Source organism: Phyllobates terribilis, unplaced genomic scaffold (assembly GCF_046119375.1).
Source record: "Phyllobates terribilis strain yellow unplaced genomic scaffold, ASM4611937v1 Scaffold_1748__1_contigs__length_216518, whole genome shotgun sequence".
Classification (NCBI taxonomy): Eukaryota; Metazoa; Chordata; class Amphibia; order Anura; family Dendrobatidae; genus Phyllobates; species Phyllobates terribilis.
The window spans coordinates 137,580-158,736 of NW_027364508.1; the positions used below are offsets into that span (position 1 = coordinate 137,580).

Here is a 21,157-nt window from a genome sequence, read left to right on the forward strand (position 1 = left end):
GGCTGCTGTTGATAACAAGGGCATTTGCTAAATAGATGGTGTGTGTGCAACAATATACTGAAAGGTCAATTATATTGTGCAGCTTATCTCACCACCTGTAGTTATTTAGGTGAAAGCTCCAAAATGCTTGCCTAATATGTCTGTTTATCCAAAAGGAAGTAAAAAGGGAGAGCTAGAAAGATAGCATTGCATCACATTACATGGCAATGCAATGCACAGTTGCTGAAGTTGAACCAAAATGAGCTTGTAATCTGGCTTCTGCAACTTTGAACATGAAAAATCCAATGAGGAGAAGAAAAGCAAAGCCAAAGAGTCCATCCCAAAATCCGACAAACAAGCAAAATGAACAAAAAACATTGAATTCAATTCTTTCTGATTTTAGAAACTGCATTAAAGAAGGGGTGCACCGGTCCTGGAGATACTGCAATACCAGGTCAATGCGTGGAGTGGACAGAGCAAGCTCTTTTTCCATCTCCCTGTTCTAAAAATCCATTTAATATATGGTCCCCAGATAGGGGACGTATCAGATATTAAACTGATAAGAACAGATACTACACTTGATCTTAGCCAAAAGGCCGAGAAGCGATAACCAGAATTGGTTTCAAACTACGGAGCCACCCAAGGATCCTGAAAAGTCCATTTGTGGAGATGAGCTCCTGGACTCCCGTTAAGAAGACATGTTGTCAACCTCTAGATCCCTTACATGCCTGCACTTTTCGGCTTGCTGCTGCTGCAATCCACGCGTTTTAGATCTGCATAACTCCACCTCTTTAAACACAGCACCTTCACCCCCTGCTGTTCCCACCCGCCTCAACACCGTTGGAAGGGAGGAGAACCAATTAAGGCGGGGGGTGGGGTGGAACGAGCAGCTGTCTACCCTTAGCAGGAGGGCTCCTGATTACATACCTCTCCTGCTGCTGCTGCTGCTGGCTGTCCAGCAGCAGACTGAAGGTGGCTGCTGCTGTGCACAGGTATATAAAGGCTCAGAGCCTATTATGACACGCGCAGCCAGCGTTCCATTGCCACATTCCATCTACTGCAGGCAGGATACCTGGCTGGCTGAATGTCGCTGAGAAGCTCACAGAGACCGCCATAAGCAACAGTTTAACAGAATGCCACAGACTAATCAACCAAACTTTTTGGGTTGGGTTCTCTTTTATAGTCTGCAGGCATTAAATGAAAGAAGTCAGTGTTCCAGCAGAAGGAGACAACGTTTCAGAAAAGGCATTGTAGCAAACCAAAAAAGAAATTTTAAGCGCAGCAGAGTAACCAGCGCACATACCTGTTAGCTCAGGTGAGTTTAAAAGGCTGCTGTTGATAACAAGGGCATTTGCTAAATAGATGGTGTGTGTGCAACAATATACTGAAAGGTCAATTATATGGTGCAGCTTATCTCACCACCTGTAGTTATTTAGGTGAAAGCTCCAAAATGCTTGCCTAATATGTCTGTTTATCCAAAAGGAAGTAAAAAGGGAGAGCTAGAAAGATAGCATTGCATCACATTACATGGCAATGCAATGCACAGTTGCTGAAGTTGAACCAAAATGAGCTTGTAATCTGGCTTCTGCAACTTTGAACATGAAAAATCCAATGAGGAGAAGAAAAGCAAAGCCAAAGAGTCCATCCCAAAATCCGACAAACAAGCAAAATGAACAAAAAACATTGAATTCAATTCTTTCTGATTTTAGAAACTGCATTAAAGAAGGGGTGCACCGGTCCTGGAGATACTGCAATACCAGGTCAATGCGTGGAGTGGACAGAGCAAGCTCTTTTTCCATCTCCCTGTTCTAAAAATCCATTTAATATATGGTCCCCAGATAGGGGACGTATCAGATATTAAACTGATAAGAACAGATACTACACTTGATCTTAGCCAAAAGGCCGAGAAGCGATAACCAGAATTGGTTTCAAACTACGGAGCCACCCAAGGATCCTGAAAAGTCCATTTGTGGAGATGAGCTCCTGGACTCCCGTTAAGAAGACATGTTGTCAACCTCTAGATCCCTTACATGCCTGCACTTTTCGGCTTGCTGCTGCTGCAATCCACGCGTTTTAGATCTGCATAACTCCACCTCTTTAAACACAGCACCTTCACCCCCTGCTGTTCCCACCCGCCTCAACACCGTTGGAAGGGAGGAGAACCAATTAAGGCGGGGGGTGGGGTGGAACGAGCAGCTGTCTACCCTTAGCAGGAGGGCTCCTGATTACATACCTCTCCTGCTGCTGCTGCTGCTGGCTGTCCAGCAGCAGACTGAAGGTGGCTGCTGCTGTGCACAGGTATATAAAGGCTCAGAGCCTATTATGACACGCGCAGCCAGCGTTCCATTGCCACATTCCATCTACTGCAGGCAGGATACCTGGCTGGCTGAATGTCGCTGAGAAGCTCACAGAGACGGCCATAAGCAACAGTTTAACAGAATGCCACAGACTAATCAACCAAACTTTTTGGGTTGGGTTCTCTTTTATAGTCTGCAGGCATTAAATGAAAGAAGTCAGTGTTCCAGCAGAAGGAGACAACGTTTCAGAAAAGGCATTGTAGCAAACCAAAAAAGAAATTTTAAGCGCAGCAGAGTAACCAGCGCACATACCTGTTAGCTCAGGTGAGTTTAAAAGGCTGCTGTTGATAACAAGGGCATTTGCTAAATAGATGGTGTGTGTGCAACAATATACTGAAAGGTCAATTATATTGTGCAGCTTATCTCACCACCTGTAGTTATTTAGGTGAAAGCTCCAAAATGCTTGCCTAATATGTCTGTTTATCCAAAAGGAAGTAAAAAGGGAGAGCTAGAAAGATAGCATTGCATCACATTACATGGCAATGCAATGCACAGTTGCTGAAGTTGAACCAAAATGAGCTTGTAATCTGGCTTCTGCAACTTTGAACATGAAAAATCCAATGAGGAGAAGAAAAGCAAAGCCAAAGAGTCCATCCCAAAATCCGACAAACAAGCAAAATGAACAAAAAACATTGAATTCAATTCTTTCTGATTTTAGAAACTGCATTAAAGAAGGGGTGCACCGGTCCTGGAGATACTGCAATACCAGGTCAATGCGTGGAGTGGACAGAGCAAGCTCTTTTTCCATCTCCCTGTTCTAAAAATCCATTTAATATATGGTCCCCAGATAGGGGACGTATCAGATATTAAACTGATAAGAACAGATACTACACTTGATCTTAGCCAAAAGGCCGAGAAGCGATAACCAGAATTGGTTTCAAACTACGGAGCCACCCAAGGATCCTGAAAAGTCCATTTGTGGAGATGAGCTCCTGGACTCCCGTTAAGAAGACATGTTGTCAACCTCTAGATCCCTTACATGCCTGCACTTTTCGGCTTGCTGCTGCTGCAATCCACGCGTTTTAGATCTGCATAACTCCACCTCTTTAAACACAGCACCTTCACCCCCTGCTGTTCCCGCCCGCCTCAACACCGTTGGAAGGGAGGAGAACCAATTAAGGCGGGGGGTGGGGTGGAACGAGCAGCTGTCTACCCTTAGCAGGAGGGCTCCTGATTACATACCTCTCCTGCTGCTGCTGCTGCTGGCTGTCCAGCAGCAGACTGAAGGTGGCTGCTGCTGTGCACAGGTATATAAAGGCTCAGAGCCTATTATGACACGCGCAGCCAGCGTTCCATTGCCACATTCCATCTACTGCAGGCAGGATACCTGGCTGGCTGAATGTCGCTGAGAAGCTCACAGAGACCGCCATAAGCAACAGTTTAACAGAATGCCACAGACTAATCAACCAAACTTTTTGGGTTGGGTTCTCTTTTATAGTCTGCAGGCATTAAATGAAAGAAGTCAGTGTTCCAGCAGAAGGAGACAACGTTTCAGAAAAGGCATTGTAGCAAACCAAAAAAGAAATTTTAAGCGCAGCAGAGTAAGCAGCGCACATACCTGTTAGCTCAGGTGAGTTTAAAAGGCTGCTGTTGATAACAAGGGCATTTGCTAAATAGATGGTGTGTGTGCAACAATATACTGAAAGGTCAATTATATTGTGCAGCTTATCTCACCACCTGTAGTTATTTAGGTGAAAGCTCCAAAATGCTTGCCTAATATGTCTGTTTATCCAAAAGGAAGTAAAAAGGGAGAGCTAGAAAGATAGCATTGCATCACATTACATGGCAATGCAATGCACAGTTGCTGAAGTTGAACCAAAATGAGCTTGTAATCTGGCTTCTGCAACTTTGAACATGAAAAATCCAATGAGGAGAAGAAAAGCAAAGCCAAAGAGTCCATCCCAAAATCCGACAAACAAGCAAAATGAACAAAAAACATTGAATTCAATTCTTTCTGATTTTAGAAACTGCATTAAAGAAGGGGTGCACCGGTCCTGGAGATAATGCAATACCAGGTCAATGCGTGGAGTGGACAGAGCAAGCTCTTTTTCCATCTCCCTGTTCTAAAAATCCATTTAATATATGGTCCCCAGATAGGGGACGTATCAGATATTAAACTGATAAGAACAGATTTTTTTTTTTTTTTTTATCGAAACCCCGAATTCGTGTACCAAACCCGAGTGCGCTTAAAAAAGTGACAAGTGCCACAAAAAAAAGTGCACTAGGATGCTGGTCTTCTTGAAACCCTCTCCAAAAGGAGAAGGGTCCCCCAAACCATTCCCCGTCCCTCCGAGCCAGAAGGCCACAGCGAGGAACAGGGACAAATAGCCACCTCCAGCCGGAGCCAGAGGCGACCCAATCTTACCCCCAATACCTGCCCGAGTTCTCACCCGAGCAAGGCACTGGGAGCCAAAGACTGTGCTCCCCTCCCGGAAGAGGGGAGCCAACAACGCTCTCCTCCCGAAAGAGGAGAGCCAGTGGGGTTCAGGGGGGAGCGGAACCTGATGGCCACACACTCCCCCCCTAGACCTGCCAAGAGAGGAACCCGTAAGGGAACCGCATCCCGACAAAATCCTAGTAAGGACGTGGACACACGTGAAAAAGTGGACACACAGTGACAAAAAAAAATTAAATAAATAGTGAAGGTTTCACAGTATAATACTGCCCGGACCTTCGACCGGGAATTGAAAAATTCCCCATCCTAAGGCCAGAAGGCCCGGAATAAGGGTGTGTGTGAAGAAAGAAATATTGAAGTGCTAGTGCAAATGTGCCATAAACTCAAGTGGGGTTCCCAATCCCAGTGAGTTAAGGCACCCCAGGGTCACCACTCCTGGGGCACTTCACACTTCGGGCTTTCGATCTTCCCCGGCCCAATGGCGTCGATCCTGGGGGGCCATGCTTTCCACCAGATGACTATATTAGCCACCTGGCGTACTAACAAGCGCCTAAACCCCAGTGTGCATAATGTATCAATCTACTAGGGCGGCCAACATCCAAAACCGCCTTTTCGAAAGATACTACACTTGATCTTAGCCAAAAGGCCGAGAAGCGATAACCAGAATTGGTTTCAAACTACGGAGCCACCCAAGGATCCTGAAAAGTCCATTTGTGGAGATGAGCTCCTGGACTCCCGTTAAGAAGACATGTTGTCAACCTCTAGATCCCTTACATGCCTGCACTTTTCGGCTTGCTGCTGCTGCAATCCACGCGTTTTAGATCTGCATAACTCCACCTCTTTAAACACAGCACCTTCACCCCCTGCTGTTCCCACCCGCCTCAACACCGTTGGAAGGGAGGAGAACCAATTAAGGCGGGGGGTGGGGTGGAACGAGCAGCTGTCTACCCTTAGCAGGAGGGCTCCTGATTACATACCTCTCCTGCTGCTGCTGCTGCTGGCTGTCCAGCAGCAGACTGAAGGTGGCTGCTGCTGTGCACAGGTATATAAAGGCTCAGAGCCTATTATGACACGCGCAGCCAGCGTTCCATTGCCACATTCCATCTACTGCAGGCAGGATACCTGGCTGGCTGAATGTCGCTGAGAAGCTCACAGAGACCGCCATAAGCAACAGTTTAACAGAATGCCACAGACTAATCAACCAAACTTTTTGGGTTGGGTTCTCTTTTATAGTCTGCAGGCATTAAATGAAAGAAGTCAGTGTTCCAGCAGAAGGAGACAACGTTTCAGAAAAGGCATTGTAGCAAACCAAAAAAGAAATTTTAAGCGCAGCAGAGTAACCAGCGCACATACCTGTTAGCTCAGGTGAGTTTAAAAGGCTGCTGTTGATAACAAGGGCATTTGCTAAATAGATGGTGTGTGTGCAACAATATACTGAAAGGTCAATTATATTGTGCAGCTTATCTCACCACCTGTAGTTATTTAGGTGAAAGCTCCAAAATGCTTGCCTAATATGTCTGTTTATCCAAAAGGAAGTAAAAAGGGAGAGCTAGAAAGATAGCATTGCATCACATTACATGGCAATGCAATGCACAGTTGCTGAAGTTGAACCAAAATGAGCTTGTAATCTGGCTTCTGCAACTTTGAACATGAAAAATCCAATGAGGAGAAGAAAAGCAAAGCCAAAGAGTCCATCCCAAAATCCGACAAACAAGCAAAATGAACAAAAAACATTGAATTCAATTCTTTCTGATTTTAGAAACTGCATTAAAGAAGGGGTGCACCGGTCCTGGAGATACTGCAATACCAGGTCAATGCGTGGAGTGGACAGAGCAAGCTCTTTTTCCATCTCCCTGTTCTAAAAATCCATTTAATATATGGTCCCCAGATAGGGGACGTATCAGATATTAAACTGATAAGAACAGATACTACACTTGATCTTAGCCAAAAGGCCGAGAAGCGATAACCAGAATTGGTTTCAAACTACGGAGCCACCCAAGGATCCTGAAAAGTCCATTTGTGGAGATGAGCTCCTGGACTCCCGTTAAGAAGACATGTTGTCAACCTCTAGATCCCTTACATGCCTGCACTTTTCGGCTTGCTGCTGCTGCAATCCACGCGTTTTAGATCTGCATAACTCCACCTCTTTAAACACAGCACCTTCACCCCCTGCTGTTCCCACCCGCCTCAACACCGTTGGAAGGGAGGAGAACCAATTAAGGCGGGGGGTGGGGTGGAACGAGCAGCTGTCTACCCTTAGCAGGAGGGCTCCTGATTACATACCTCTCCTGCTGCTGCTGCTGCTGGCTGTCCAGCAGCAGACTGAAGGTGGCTGCTGCTGTGCACAGGTATATAAAGGCTCAGAGCCTATTATGACACGCGCAGCCAGCGTTCCATTGCCACATTCCATCTACTGCAGGCAGGATACCTGGCTGGCTGAATGTCGCTGAGAAGCTCACAGAGACCGCCATAAGCAACAGTTTAACAGAATGCCACAGACTAATCAACCAAACTTTTTGGGTTGGGTTCTCTTTTATAGTCTGCAGGCATTAAATGAAAGAAGTCAGTGTTCCAGCAGAAGGAGACAACGTTTCAGAAAAGGCATTGTAGCAAACCAAAAAAGAAATTTTAAGCGCAGCAGAGTAACCAGCGCACATACCTGTTAGCTCAGGTGAGTTTAAAAGGCTGCTGTTGATAACAAGGGCATTTGCTAAATAGATGGTGTGTGTGCAACAATATACTGAAAGGTCAATTATATTGTGCAGCTTATCTCACCACCTGTAGTTATTTAGGTGAAAGCTCCAAAATGCTTGCCTAATATGTCTGTTTATCCAAAAGGAAGTAAAAAGGGAGAGCTAGAAAGATAGCATTGCATCACATTACATGGCAATGCAATGCACAGTTGCTGAAGTTGAACCAAAATGAGCTTGTAATCTGGCTTCTGCAACTTTGAACATGAAAAATCCAATGAGGAGAAGAAAAGCAAAGCCAAAGAGTCCATCCCAAAATCCGACAAACAAGCAAAATGAACAAAAAACATTGAATTCAATTCTTTCTGATTTTAGAAACTGCATTAAAGAAGGGGTGCACCGGTCCTGGAGATACTGCAATACCAGGTCAATGCGTGGAGTGGACAGAGCAAGCTCTTTTTCCATCTCCCTGTTCTAAAAATCCATTTAATATATGGTCCCCAGATAGGGGACGTATCAGATATTAAACTGATAAGAACAGATTTTTTTTTTTTTTTTTCGAAAGCCCGAATTCGTGTACAAAACCCGAGTGCGCTTAAAAAAGTGACAAGTGCCACAAAAAAAGTGCACTAGGATGCTGGTCTTCTTGAAACCCTCTCCAAAAGGAGAAGGGTCCCCCAAACCATTCCCCGTCCCTCCGAGCCAAAAGGCCACAGCGAGGAACAGGGACAAAAAGCCACCTCCAGCCGAAGCCAGAGGCGACCCAATCTTACCCCCAGCACCTGCCCGAGTTCTCACCCGAGCAAGGCACTGGGAGCCAAAGACTGTGCTCCCCTCCCGGAAGAGGGGAGCCAACAACGCTCTCCTCCCGAAAGAGGAGAGCCAGGGGGGTTCAGGGGGGAGCGGAACCTGATGGCCACACACTCCCCCCCTAGACCTGCCAAGAGAGGAACCCGTAAGGGAACCGCATCCCGACAAAATCCTAGTAGGACGTGACACACGTGAATAAGTGGACACACAGTGACAAAGAAATTAAATAAATAGTGAAGGTTTCACAGTATAATACTGCCCGGACCTTCGACCGGGAATTGAAAAATTCCCCATCCTAAGGCCAGAAGGCCCGGAATAAGGGTGTGTGCGAAGAAAGAAAATTTGAAGTGCTTGTGCAAATGTGCCATAAACTCAAGTGGGGTTCCCAATCCCAGTGAGTTAAGGCACCCCAGGGTCACCACTCCTGGGGCACTTCACACTTCGGGCTTTCGATCTTCCCCGGCCCAATGGCGTCGATCCTGGGGGGCCATGCTTTCCACCAGATGACTATATTAGCCACCTGGCGTACTAACAAGCGCCTAAACCCCAGTGTGCATAATGTATCAATCTACTAGGGCGGCCAACATCCAAAACCGCCTTTTCGAAAGATACTACACTTGATCTTAGCCAAAAGTCCGAGAAGCGATAACCAGAATTGGTTTCAAACTACGGAGCCACCCAAGGATCCTGAAAAGTCCATTTGTGGAGATGAGCTCCTGGACTCCCGTTAAGAAGACATGTTGTCAACCTCTAGATCCCTTACATGCCTGCACTTTTCGGCTTGCTGCTGCTGCAATCCACGCGTTTTAGATCTGCATAACTCCACCTCTTTAAACACAGCACCTTCACCCCCTGCTGTTCCCACCCGCCTCAACACCGTTGGAAGGGAGGAGAACCAATTAAGGCGGGGGGTGGGGTAGAACGAGCAGCTGTCTACCCTTAGCAGGAGGGCTCCTGATTACATACCTCTCCTGCTGCTGCTGCTGCTGGCTGTCCAGCAGCAGACTGAAGGTGGCTGCTGCTGTGCACAGGTATATAAAGGCTCAGAGCCTATTATGACACGCGCAGCCAGCGTTCCATTGCCACATTCCATCTACTGCAGGCAGGATACCTGGCTGGCTGAATGTCGCTGAGAAGCTCACAGAGACCGCCATAAGCAACAGTTTAACAGAATGCCACAGACTAATCAACCAAACTTTTTGGGTTGGGTTCTCTTTTATAGTCTGCAGGCATTAAATGAAAGAAGTCAGTGTTCCAGCAGAAGGAGACAACGTTTCAGAAAAGGCATTGTAGCAAACCAAAAAAGAAATTTTAAGCGCAGCAGAGTAACCAGCGCACATACCTGTTAGCTCAGGTGAGTTTAAAAGGCTGCTGTTGATAACAAGGGCATTTGCTAAATAGATGGTGTGTGTGCAACAATATACTGAAAGGTCAATTATATTGTGCAGCTTATCTCACCACCTGTAGTTATTTAGGTGAAAGCTCCAAAATGCTTGCCTAATATGTCTGTTTATCCAAAAGGAAGTAAAAAGGGAGAGCTAGAAAGATAGCATTGCATCACATTACATGGCAATGCAATGCACAGTTGCTGAAGTTGAACCAAAATGAGCTTGTAATCTGGCTTCTGCAACTTTGAACATGAAAAATCCAATGAGGAGAAGAAAAGCAAAGCCAAAGAGTCCATCCCAAAATCCGACAAACAAGCAAAATGAACAAAAAACATTGAATTCAATTCTTTCTGATTTTAGAAACTGCATTAAAGAAGGGGTGCACCGGTCCTGGAGATACTGCAATACCAGGTCAATGCGTGGAGTGGACAGAGCAAGCTCTTTTTCCATCTCCCTGTTCTAAAAATCCATTTAATATATGGTCCCCAGATAGGGGACGTATCAGATATTAAACTGATAAGAACAGATTTTTTGATTGAAGCTGCATCCAAGGCACTGAAAAATGTGACCGAAGTCACACCAAAACAGCGCACGAGGCGAGGATTCATGTGGACCCTTCCCGGAGGAGAGGGTCCCCAATAAACCATCCCCATCCCTCCGAGCCAGAAGGCCACAGCGAGGGTCAGGGATCTCCGATGCTCTCCCTAGCCGAAGCCGGAGAAGAGCCGTTTTCGTGCTCCCAGCTTCCATCTAGGCTGCCACCCTAGTGGAGCTGGAGCCTGTGTTGGTTTCTCAGCCCAAAGCTGACCGGACCTCCGACCGGGTTTATAAAAATTCCCCTTCCTAGCCCGGAGGCCAGGAATAGGGGGGGTTGCTCAGAAAGTATGATTGGCAAAGGTGCGGCGTGCTACGAAGCCAAGTCTTTCTGGGGTTCCCAGTCCCAGTAAGCTTGGACTCCCACCAGGGCGCCTACTCCTGGGGCACATTGCTCCAAAGCCCTCACACTTACCCAGCCTAGTGACTTCGATCCTGGAGGGCCATGTTTTCCATCAGATAACTCTATGAGCCACCTGGCGTACTAACAAGTGCACCAAACCAGTGTGTAATATGCATCAATTTACTAGGGCAGCCCAAGGACAAAACTGCCTTTTCAAAAGATACTACACTTGATCTTAGCCAAAAGGCCGAGAAGCGATAAGAACAGATACTACACTTGATCTTAGCCAAAAGGCCGAGAAGCGATAACCAGAATTGGTTTCAAACTACGGAGCCACCCAAGGATCCTGAAAAGTCCATTTGTGGAGATGAGCTCCTGGTCTCCCGTTAAGAAGACATGTTGTCAACCTCTAGATCCCTTACATGCCTGCACTTTTCGGCTTGCTGCTGCTGCAATCCACGCGTTTTAGATCTGCATAACTCCACCTCTTTAAACACAGCACCTTCACCCCCTGCTGTTCCCACCCGCCTCAACACCGTTGGAAGGGAGGAGAACCAATTAAGGCGGGGGGTGGGGTGGAACGAGCAGCTGTCTACCCTTAGCAGGAGGGCTCCTGATTACATACCTCTCCTGCTGCTGCTGCTGCTGGCTGTCCAGCAGCAGACTGAAGGTGGCTGCTGCTGTGCACAGGTATATAAAGGCTCAGAGCCTATTATGACACGCGCAGCCAGCGTTCCATTGCCACATTCCATCTACTGCAGGCAGGATACCTGGCTGGCTGAATGTCGCTGAGAAGCTCACAGAGACCGCCATAAGCAACAGTTTAACAGAATGCCACAGACTAATCAACCAAACTTTTTGGGTTGGGTTCTCTTTTATAGTCTGCAGGCATTAAATGAAAGAAGTCAGTGTTCCAGCAGAAGGAGACAACGTTTCAGAAAAGGCATTGTAGCAAACCAAAAAAGAAATTTTAAGCGCAGCAGAGTAACCAGCGCACATACCTGTTAGCTCAGGTGAGTTTAAAAGGCTGCTGTTGATAACAAGGGCATTTGCTAAATAGATGGTGTGTGTGCAACAATATACTGAAAGGTCAATTATATTGTGCAGCTTATCTCACCACCTGTAGTTATTTAGGTGAAAGCTCCAAAATGCTTGCCTAATATGTCTGTTTATCCAAAAGGAAGTAAAAAGGGAGAGCTAGAAAGATAGCATTGCATCACATTACATGGCAATGCAATGCACAGTTGCTGAAGTTGAACCAAAATGAGCTTGTAATCTGGCTTCTGCAACTTTGAACATGAAAAATCCAATGAGGAGAAGAAAAGCAAAGCCAAAGAGTCCATCCCAAAATCCGACAAACAAGCAAAATGAACAAAAAACATTGAATTCAATTCTTTCTGATTTTAGAAACTGCATTAAAGAAGGGGTGCACCGGTCCTGGAGATACTGCAATACCAGGTCAATGCGTGGAGTGGACAGAGCAAGCTCTTTTTCCATCTCCCTGTTCTAAAAATCCATTTAATATATGGTCCCCAGATAGGGGACGTATCAGATATTAAACTGATAAGAACAGATTTTTTTTTTTTTTTTATACCATTCAGTAAAATTTTTCAAGCAACAATCAATAGTATAAAAACTCATACTACGTTGCCCAGTCTTACATCATAATGGTACTTTCTTTATTTCATATTTATAACTTTATACTGAAACAGTTGTAATACCTTTTGAATGGACAAAAAACTATAAAACATACCATTATCATAAAAAAAGACAGATCACAACACTTAAACAAGGACTTACTGGTACTTTACCAGTGACCTCCATTTTTTTACTTTCCAAAAACCTTCTGAATCAGAGCCACCACCGCCACGGCTGTCCCATAAATAAACTATGTATAACCTTGACAAAACCATCCTAACACAATTATTAACTGAGATTATTTTCCTTTTAAATAAACACAAATTCCTAACGTCCCACAGACTTTCTATTACACATGCCATTATCAACCACAACAATCTCTCTTTCACCCGGCTACTTGCACCCATCCCAAACATTACCACTCTCCAATTTATAAAATTCACGCCCGCTAGTTCCTTGCATAAACCACCCACTCCCTTCCAAACACTCTGAGCATAATCACAATTCCAAACCAAATGCATAACAGTTTCACTCGCCCCACATCCATCCCTCGGACATACCTCTGTTCTAATCAGATCCCTCCTCTTCTGTACCTCTCTCACAGGCAAAATCTCATGCAAACTCATCCATACGATATCACGCTGCCTATTCGATATTCCTTTTATACTCAGGTTCCTCCATACACACAACGCTTCACTCGATCTCAAGCCCCTAATGTTACATTCAAACTCTCTAACACACATCCTTCTCCTTACATTCCTTATCACTTTGAAATCACCCATAGGAACATCCAACAAATCATGCTTGACAACAAATTTTTCAACAAACTCATACCACACTGGACATTTAAACGAAACAGGCACTCTTGCATCCCTTCTCATCCATTTCAACCCAAACAACATCCATCCAGCCATATATTTAATCATAAAAGCCGTCTTGTTATCCCTACCTAACAGAACAACCACCGTTTTAATATAATTTAAACCAAGACAAAATTCAAAATTTGGGAAATCCATTCCCCCATGTTCACGTAACTTACACAAATATTCCCTTTTAAGTTTTTCCATCTTACTTCCCCAATAAAACGTAAAAATTAGCTTCTCAATCCGCCTAAAACCCCTATAAGGGGCTGGAAAAACCACTGACACAAAAAGTAACATAGGAAGAATCACTGACTTAATAATAAGGACTTTGCCTGACAATGTCAAGTCCCGTAACCTCCAAAAATTTAACTTCTGTTCAATCCTCTTACCGCATTCATCCCAACTCTCATTCCCTTTCAGATCTTTGTTAAACCACACCCCCAAAACCTTAATAGCACCTTCTTCACATATCACACCATCCATCCTAACACTCGAATCCCCGAAACACTTAAAGCTACACTTCCCCCAATTCACCCTAAAACCAGATGCACCACAAAAGAAATCTAAAAGCAACCTTGCTCGATTCATAGCAGCCATATTATCACTCACCACAACAACATCGTCCATATACCCCATTACCTTTACAGTCTTTCCACCACTCCCTGGGATCAGAAGACCATTCATCACTTTCTCTTTCCGAATCATGCACAACAGGGGCTCAATCACACTTATAAACAGGACAGGGGACAACGGACACCCCTGCCTGACCCCTGATTTTATGCACACCTTCTCACTCAAACATCCATTCACTAACACTTCACTCACCACACCATCATACAAACACCTTATGGCATTCACAAAAACACTAGGAAAACCCATCCTAACTAACACCTCAAACATAAACGCATGCGACACTCTATCAAAAGCTTTCTCAAAATCCACACAAAAAACCATACATTTCCCCTTCCTAAACATACAATCTCCAATTACGTCTCTCAACAACAAGAGGTTATCAGTCATACACCTACCTGGCACCGCGCACACTTGATCATCACCAACCACACTTCCAATCACCCCACGCATACGGTTAGCCAGAATTTTGCTAAAGACTTTATAATCTGCATTGAGTAATGTAATCGGCCTCCAATTACGCAAATTCTTTTTCTCACCCTTCTTATATAGTAAAACAACTACTCCTTCTTTCATGGAATTACAAAGTACACCATTCATCCACATATATTGACATACCTCCACAAAATCAACACCAATCACATCCCATGCTTTTACATAAAACTCCACAGGCAACCCATCTTTCCCAGGTGTTTTATTCTTTTTCGCACCATCCACCGCCTTTTTAACCTCATCAAAAACAATATCCTCACTCAAACACTCACGTTCCCCTGATTCAAGCTGACTCTCCAACATACCTAACACATGCTCTTTCAAACCCCCATCCACCCATTTAGACTCAAATAAACTACTATAGAAACTATGTACCTCATCCAACACTTCCCTTCCAACCACAGTCATACCATTATCATTTACAACCTCATCCAACTCATCTTTTTTACTGCACATTTTTTTAAAAAAGTACCTCGTACACTTCTCATCCATATCCAAATGCTCAACTCTCGTCCTAAAAATAATTTCCTTCCCACGCTTTTCCAAAACACGCTTCATCTCATCTCTCGCTCCTCTGAGTTGATCACTAACATCAATTCCTTTCATACTCATTTTATGTAACCACTCAATCCTCATATTTAAATCTTTAAATCTGCCTCTTTCAATTGCTGCTTTTTTATAACCCCACCTCCTAAAAAAATTCTTAATTTCCACTTTCACCCAATCCCACCATACAGTCACATCCACAAAATTATTTTTCCTAGACCTCCACCATTTATACTTACTTTCGAAGTCTCTCATAACCCTAACATCCTCTAACAACCTAACATTTAGCTTCCATACCCCAACACCATGCACCATTTTTTTATCACCTTCAAACATACCCCACAAACATTCATGGTCTGTGAAAGAAAAAACATGCTGTTTAAAAAATTTACACACCAAACCTCTATTTGTATACAGCATGCGGTCAATCCTGGACACTATTCCTCCCCTATCAGCTCTATATGTGGCCGGTGGTGGCTTACTCAAAAATTCCGCTGCATCTAAAAAAGAAAAATCAGATGTAATTTGATTAAGGACCTTACCCGTGACATCAATTTCCCCTTCAGAAACACAATTGAAATCACCAACTAATAATATTGGAATCCTTCCAGGCAAAAATAAACGTATTTTCTCTAATAGTGCTAACCTATCCCCTTTGTTAATTGGACAATACACGTTAACAATTTTCACCCTCCACCCTCTCCCCTTAACCACTGCCATTATACAACGACCTGGCTCCACCACCATATAATTTTCAAAACTTAAATCCCTATTCCCCAACAAAATCCCCACACCATCATTTTTGTTTGTCATTGAACCTGACCAAATACTATGCCCATATACCCAGTCCTTTTCAGGAGGTGACTCTTCAATTCCGCACTCTTGCAGACAGTAAATATTTGCTCCAAGATTTTTTAGTTCTTCCAGTATAGCCAATCTTCTAGGCTTAGATTTTATAAGCCTTACATTTATTGACAGTACACTACAGCCCACGTTGGAGCCCATTTTTTAACCATATTCGGTAAAAAAGAACATACCCCCCACCGAAGAGTCAACCTTTCTCGTCTTGAAACTCGATTCCTGATGTTAAGCAGAGAATGCTGGCCCCCTCCTCCAAAAAAGACCTCCTAGGAGAGGCACTGTAGCTCTCGGGATAGCTCCTATCACTTAAGGGGCTGATGCTCCCAATACTGGCAGGTGAAAAATCTGGCCGGAACTTCTTTGCAGAAGACACATCAGAGTCCTCATCAGGGGGCCTCACCACAGCCCCGGTGAAGTCACCCTGGCCACCACCACCTTCATGAATTGCCTCTGAGCTTTCCAAAGCCAACACCGGCGTTGTGGAGAGTGAACCGCTCACTTCTCCCTCACCACTCATATCAAGCAGAATTGACATATCTGCAGGCTCTATCTCAACAGCGCTTCCACCAGCAGGATCGGGTGCTTGCTCCATCTCTTCCATGAAGTCCCTTACTGCCTCGATCGCCTCACCAATAGTGGCGGCAGTAGTAGGACGTGGGGACACGGCCTCTGCATATGACCTGGAACGATGGGGACAGTCCTTGAAAGCGTGTCCCTCCTCGCCACATGCATTACAAACCATGGAGTTAGTACACTCCATTGCCAGATGACCCTCTTTATTGCATTTCCCACAAAACTTCTCCACCGTGCAGTCCTCTTGGTAGTGTCCAAAGGATTTACACTTCCTGCAAAAACGCGGAGCACCAGGAAAAAACATATACCCTCTATCCCTCCCGATGGCAAAACTGAGGGGAGGGTAGTGGATACCCCCAGGTCCCTGGGGGTCCTCCTGGAACCGAACAAAAAACTTGTGTTTGCCAGTCCACAAGCCCACCTCATTCCTCACCTTGTGTGAGTAGGACACATAGCTGCAATGAAGGTTCAGGAATCTAGTAATGTCCTCCACATCCACAAGGGGGTTGTGCATAAACACAACAACTGGCACTTCCCCCTTAGTATACAATACCGTGAATGTAAGCCCATCAAGAGCCGGATGATCCAAGGCTTGCTGATCCTTTAGAGTCTTGAAAAGATTCTGGCAAGCTGCCATACGATCAAGGACTAAAACGTACCGGCCATTCTTTGGGAACTCCTGTAGGCAAATGATGTCTCCACGACCAACATTCAAAATCTTGAAGATGACGACTTCCACCAAGAACCGCAGGTTAAAGAAATTCCTCTTCGACTCCTCAATATCAATGCGAAAAGCATTTTTGACCCGAATATCATCGGTCCCGGCATAGCGAATCTTGACGCCCATTATCACCTCTCGTTTCCTCTGGACCCCCCCCAATAGCAGCAGGCAGCTTAAGCCACCTAAGTGGCGATGCTGCAAGGCCGAGGGGGAGACACTATAGGATCCTTCTGACCAGATACAAGATCTAAGCCAAAAGGCCGAGAAGCGATAACCAGAATTGGTTTCAAACTACGGAGCCACCCAAGGATCCTGAAAAGTCCATTTGTGGAGATGAGCTCCTGGACTCCCGTTAAGAAGACATGTTGTCAACCTCTAGATCCCTTACATGCCTGCACTTTTCGGCTTGCTGCTGCTGCAATCCACGCGTTTTAGATCTGCATAACTCCACCTCTTTAAACACAGCACCTTCACCCCCTGCTGTTCCCACCCGCCTCAACACCGTTGGAAGGGAGGAGAACCAATTAAGGCGGGGGGTGGGGTGGAACGAGCAGCTGTCTACCCTTAGCAGGAGGGCTCCTGATTACATACCTCTCCTGCTGCTGCTGCTGCTGGCTGTCCAGCAGCAGACTGAAGGTGGCTGCTGCTGTGCACAGGTATATAAAGGCTCAGAGCCTATTATGACACGCGCAGCCAGCGTTCCATTGCCACATTCCATCTACTGCAGGCAGGATACCTGGCTGGCTGAATGTCGCTGAGAAGCTCACAGAGACCGCCATAAGCAACAGTTTAACAGAATGCCACAGACTAATCAACCAAACTTTTTGGGTTGGGTTCTCTTTTATAGTCTGCAGGCATTAAATGAAAGAAGTCAGTGTTCCAGCAGAAGGAGACAACGTTTCAGAAAAGGCATTGTAGCAAACCAAAAAAGAAATTTTAAGCGCAGCAGAGTAACCAGCGCACATACCTGTTAGCTCAGGTGAGTTTAAAAGGCTGCTGTTGATAACAAGGGCATTTGCTAAATAGATGGTGTGTGTGCAACAATATACTGAAAGGTCAATTATATTGTGCAGCTTATCTCACCACCTGTAGTTATTTAGGTGAAAGCTCCAAAATGCTTGCCTAATATGTCTGTTTATCCAAAAGGAAGTAAAAAGGGAGAGCTAGAAAGATAGCATTGCATCACATTACATGGCAATGCAATGCACAGTTGCTGAAGTTGAACCAAAATGAGCTTGTAATCTGGCTTCTGCAACTTTGAACATGAAAAATCCAATGAGGAGAAGAAAAGCAAAGCCAAAGAGTCCATCCCAAAATCCGACAAACAAGCAAAATGAACAAAAAACATTGAATTCAATTCTTTCTGATTTTAGAAACTGCATTAAAGAAGGGGTGCACCGGTCCTGGAGATACTGCAATACCAGGTCAATGCGTGGAGTGGACAGAGCAAGCTCTTTTTCCATCTCCCTGTTCTAAAAATCCATTTAATATATGGTCCCCAGATAGGGGACGTATCAGATATTAAACTGATAAGAACAGATACTACACTTGATCTTAGCCAAAAGGCCGAGAAGCGATAACCAGAATTGGTTTCAAACTACGGAGCCACCCAAGGATCCTGAAAAGTCCATTTGTGGAGATGAGCTGCTGGACTCCCGTTAAGAAGACATGTTGTCAACCTCTAGATCCCTTACATGCCTGCACTTTTCGGCTTGCTGCTGCTGCAATCCACGCGTTTTAGATCTGCATAACTCCACCTCTTTAAACACAGCACCTTCACCCCCTGCTGTTCCCACCCGCCTCAACACCGTTGGAAGGGAGGAGAACCAATTAAGGCGGGGGGTGGGGTGGAACGAGCAGCTGTCTACCCTTAGCAGGAGGGCTCCTGATTACATACCTCTCCTGCTGCTGCTGCTGCTGGCTGTCCAGCAGCAGACTGAAGGTGGCTGCTGCTGTGCACAGGTATATAAAGGCTCAGAGCCTATTATGACACGCGCAGCCAGCGTTCCATTGCCACATTCCATCTACTGCAGGCAGGATACCTGGCTGGCTGAATGTCGCTGAGAAGCTCACAGAGACCGCCATAAGCAACAGTTTAACAGAATGCCACAGACTAATCAACCAAACTTTTTGGGTTGGGTTCTCTTTTATAGTCTGCAGGCATTAAATGAAAGAAGTCAGTGTTCCAGCAGAAGGAGACAACGTTTCAGAAAAGGCATTGTAGCAAACCAAAAAAGAAATTTTAAGCGCAGCAGAGTAACCAGCGCACATACCTGTTAGCTCAGGTGAGTTTAAAAGGCTGCTGTTGATAACAAGGGCATTTGCTAAATAGATGGTGTGTGTGCAACAATATACTGAAGGTCAATTATATTGTGCAGCTTATCTCACCACCTGTAGTTATTTAGGTGAAAGCTCCAAAATGCTTGCCTAATATGTCTGTTTATCCAAAAGGAAGTAAAAAGGGAGAGCTAGAAAGATAGCATTGCATCACATTACATGGCAATGCAATGCACAGTTGCTGAAGTTGAACCAAAATGAGCTTGTAATCTGGCTTCTGCAACTTTGAACATGAAAAATCCAATGAGGAGAAGAAAAGCAAAGCCAAAGAGTCCATCCCAAAATCCGACAAACAAGCAAAATGAACAAAAAACATTGAATTCAATTCTTTCTGATTTTAGAAACTGCATTAAAGAAGGGGTGCACCGGTCCTGGAGATACTGCAATACCAGGTCAATGCGTGGAGTGGACAGAGCAAGCTCTTTTTCCATCTCCCTGTTCTAAAAATCCATTTAATATATGGTCCCCAGATAGGGGACGTATCAGATATTAAACTGATAAGAACAGATACTACACTTGATCTTAGCCAAAAGGCCGAGAAGCGATAACCAGAATTGGTTTCAAACTACGGAGCCACCCAAGGATCCTGAAAAGTCCATTTGTGGAGATGAGCTCCTGGACTCCCGTTAAGAAGACATGTTGTCAACCTCTAGATCCCTTACATGCCTGCACTTTTCGGCTTGCTGCTGCTGCAATCCACGCGTTTTAGATCTGCATAACTCCACCTCTTTAAACACAGCACCTTCACCCCCTGCTGTTCCCACCCGCCTCAACACCGTTGGAAGGGAGGAGAACCAATTAAGGCGGGGGGTGGGGTGGAACGAGCAGCTGTCTACCCTTAGCAGGAGGGCTCCTGATTACATACCTCTCCTGCTGCTGCTGCTGCTGGCTGTCCAGCAGCAGACTGAAGGTGGCTGCTGCTGTGCACAGGTATATAAAGGCTCAGAGCCTATTATGACACGCGCAGCCAGCGTTCCATTGCCACATTCCATCTACTGCAGGCAGGATACCTGGCTGGCTGAATGTCGCTGAGAAGCTCACAGAGACCGCCATAAGCAACAGTTTAACAGAATGCCACAGACTAATCAACCAAACTTTTTGGGTTGGGTTCTCTTTTATAGTCTGCAGGCATTAAATGAAAGAAGTCAGTGTTCCAGCAGAAGGAGACAACGTTTCAGAAAAGGCATTGTAGCAAACCAAAAAAGAAATTTTAAGCGCAGCAGAGTAACCAGCGCACATACCTGTTAGCTCAGGTGAGTTTAAAAGGCTGCTGTTGATAACAAGGGCATTTGCTAAATAGATGGTGTGTGTGCAACAATATACTGAAAGGTCAATTATATTGTGCAGCTTATCTCACCACCTGTAGTTATTTAGGTGAAAGCTCCAAAATGCTTGCCTAATATGTCTGTTTATCCAAAAGGAAGTAAAAAGGGAGAGCTAGAAAGATAGCATTGCATCACATTACATGGCAATGCAATGCACAGTTGCTGAAGTTGAACCAAAATGAGCTTGTAATCTGGCTTCTGCAACTTTGAACATGAAAAATCCAATGAGGAGAAGAAAAGCAAAGCCAAAGAGTCCATCCCAAAATCCGACAAACAAGCAAAATGAACAAAAAACATTGAATTCAATTCTTTCTGATTTTAGAAACTGCATTAAAGAAGGGGTGCACCGGTCCTGGAGATACTGCAATACCAGGTCAATGCGTGGAGTGGACAGAGCAAGCTCTTTTTCCATCTCCCTGTTCTAAAAATCCATTTAATATATGGTCCCCAGATAGGGGACGTATCAGATATTAAACTGATAAGAACAGATACTACACTTGATCTTAGCCAAAAGGCCGAGAAGCGATAACCAGAATTGGTTTCAAACTACGGAGCCACCCAAGGATCCTGAAAAGTCCATTTGTGGAGATGAGCTCCTGGACTCCCGTTAAGAAG

General features: G+C 45.0%; 11 non-coding genes and 2 pseudogenes across 11 annotated transcripts; all 13 read right to left on the minus strand.

Annotated features, from left to right (window-relative positions):
• Positions 1-396: 396 nt before the first annotated feature.
• Positions 397-587, minus strand: LOC141245107 (U2 spliceosomal RNA). The gene has a single exon (XR_012308955.1). It is a non-coding gene; the product is annotated as a U2 spliceosomal RNA (small nuclear RNA).
• A 1,115-nt stretch (positions 588-1,702) lies between these two features.
• On the minus strand, positions 1,703-1,893 carry LOC141245109 (U2 spliceosomal RNA). Its single transcript, XR_012308957.1, has one exon. It is a non-coding gene; the product is annotated as a U2 spliceosomal RNA (small nuclear RNA).
• Positions 1,894-3,008: 1,115 nt separating this feature from the next.
• Positions 3,009-3,199, minus strand: LOC141245110 (U2 spliceosomal RNA). Its single transcript, XR_012308958.1, has one exon. It is a non-coding gene; the product is annotated as a U2 spliceosomal RNA (small nuclear RNA).
• A 1,115-nt stretch (positions 3,200-4,314) lies between these two features.
• Positions 4,315-4,498, minus strand: LOC141245072 (U2 spliceosomal RNA). Its single transcript, XR_012308934.1, has one exon. It is a non-coding gene; the product is annotated as a U2 spliceosomal RNA (small nuclear RNA).
• Positions 4,499-5,297: 799 nt separating this feature from the next.
• Positions 5,298-5,389, minus strand: LOC141245090 (U2 spliceosomal RNA; annotated as a pseudogene).
• Positions 5,390-6,504: 1,115 nt separating this feature from the next.
• LOC141245111 (U2 spliceosomal RNA) lies at positions 6,505-6,695 on the minus strand. The gene has a single exon (XR_012308959.1). It is a non-coding gene; the product is annotated as a U2 spliceosomal RNA (small nuclear RNA).
• Positions 6,696-7,810: 1,115 nt separating this feature from the next.
• On the minus strand, positions 7,811-7,992 carry LOC141245075 (U2 spliceosomal RNA). Its single transcript, XR_012308936.1, has one exon. It is a non-coding gene; the product is annotated as a U2 spliceosomal RNA (small nuclear RNA).
• Positions 7,993-9,993: 2,001 nt separating this feature from the next.
• On the minus strand, positions 9,994-10,175 carry LOC141245050 (U2 spliceosomal RNA). The gene has a single exon (XR_012308917.1). It is a non-coding gene; the product is annotated as a U2 spliceosomal RNA (small nuclear RNA).
• A 524-nt stretch (positions 10,176-10,699) lies between these two features.
• Positions 10,700-10,862, minus strand: LOC141245079 (U2 spliceosomal RNA; annotated as a pseudogene).
• A 1,115-nt stretch (positions 10,863-11,977) lies between these two features.
• Positions 11,978-12,167, minus strand: LOC141245062 (U2 spliceosomal RNA). The gene has a single exon (XR_012308926.1). It is a non-coding gene; the product is annotated as a U2 spliceosomal RNA (small nuclear RNA).
• Positions 12,168-18,267: 6,100 nt separating this feature from the next.
• Positions 18,268-18,458, minus strand: LOC141245112 (U2 spliceosomal RNA). The gene has a single exon (XR_012308960.1). It is a non-coding gene; the product is annotated as a U2 spliceosomal RNA (small nuclear RNA).
• Positions 18,459-19,572: 1,114 nt separating this feature from the next.
• LOC141245113 (U2 spliceosomal RNA) lies at positions 19,573-19,763 on the minus strand. The gene has a single exon (XR_012308961.1). It is a non-coding gene; the product is annotated as a U2 spliceosomal RNA (small nuclear RNA).
• A 1,115-nt stretch (positions 19,764-20,878) lies between these two features.
• Positions 20,879-21,069, minus strand: LOC141245114 (U2 spliceosomal RNA). Its single transcript, XR_012308962.1, has one exon. It is a non-coding gene; the product is annotated as a U2 spliceosomal RNA (small nuclear RNA).
• Positions 21,070-21,157: the final 88 nt, after the last annotated feature.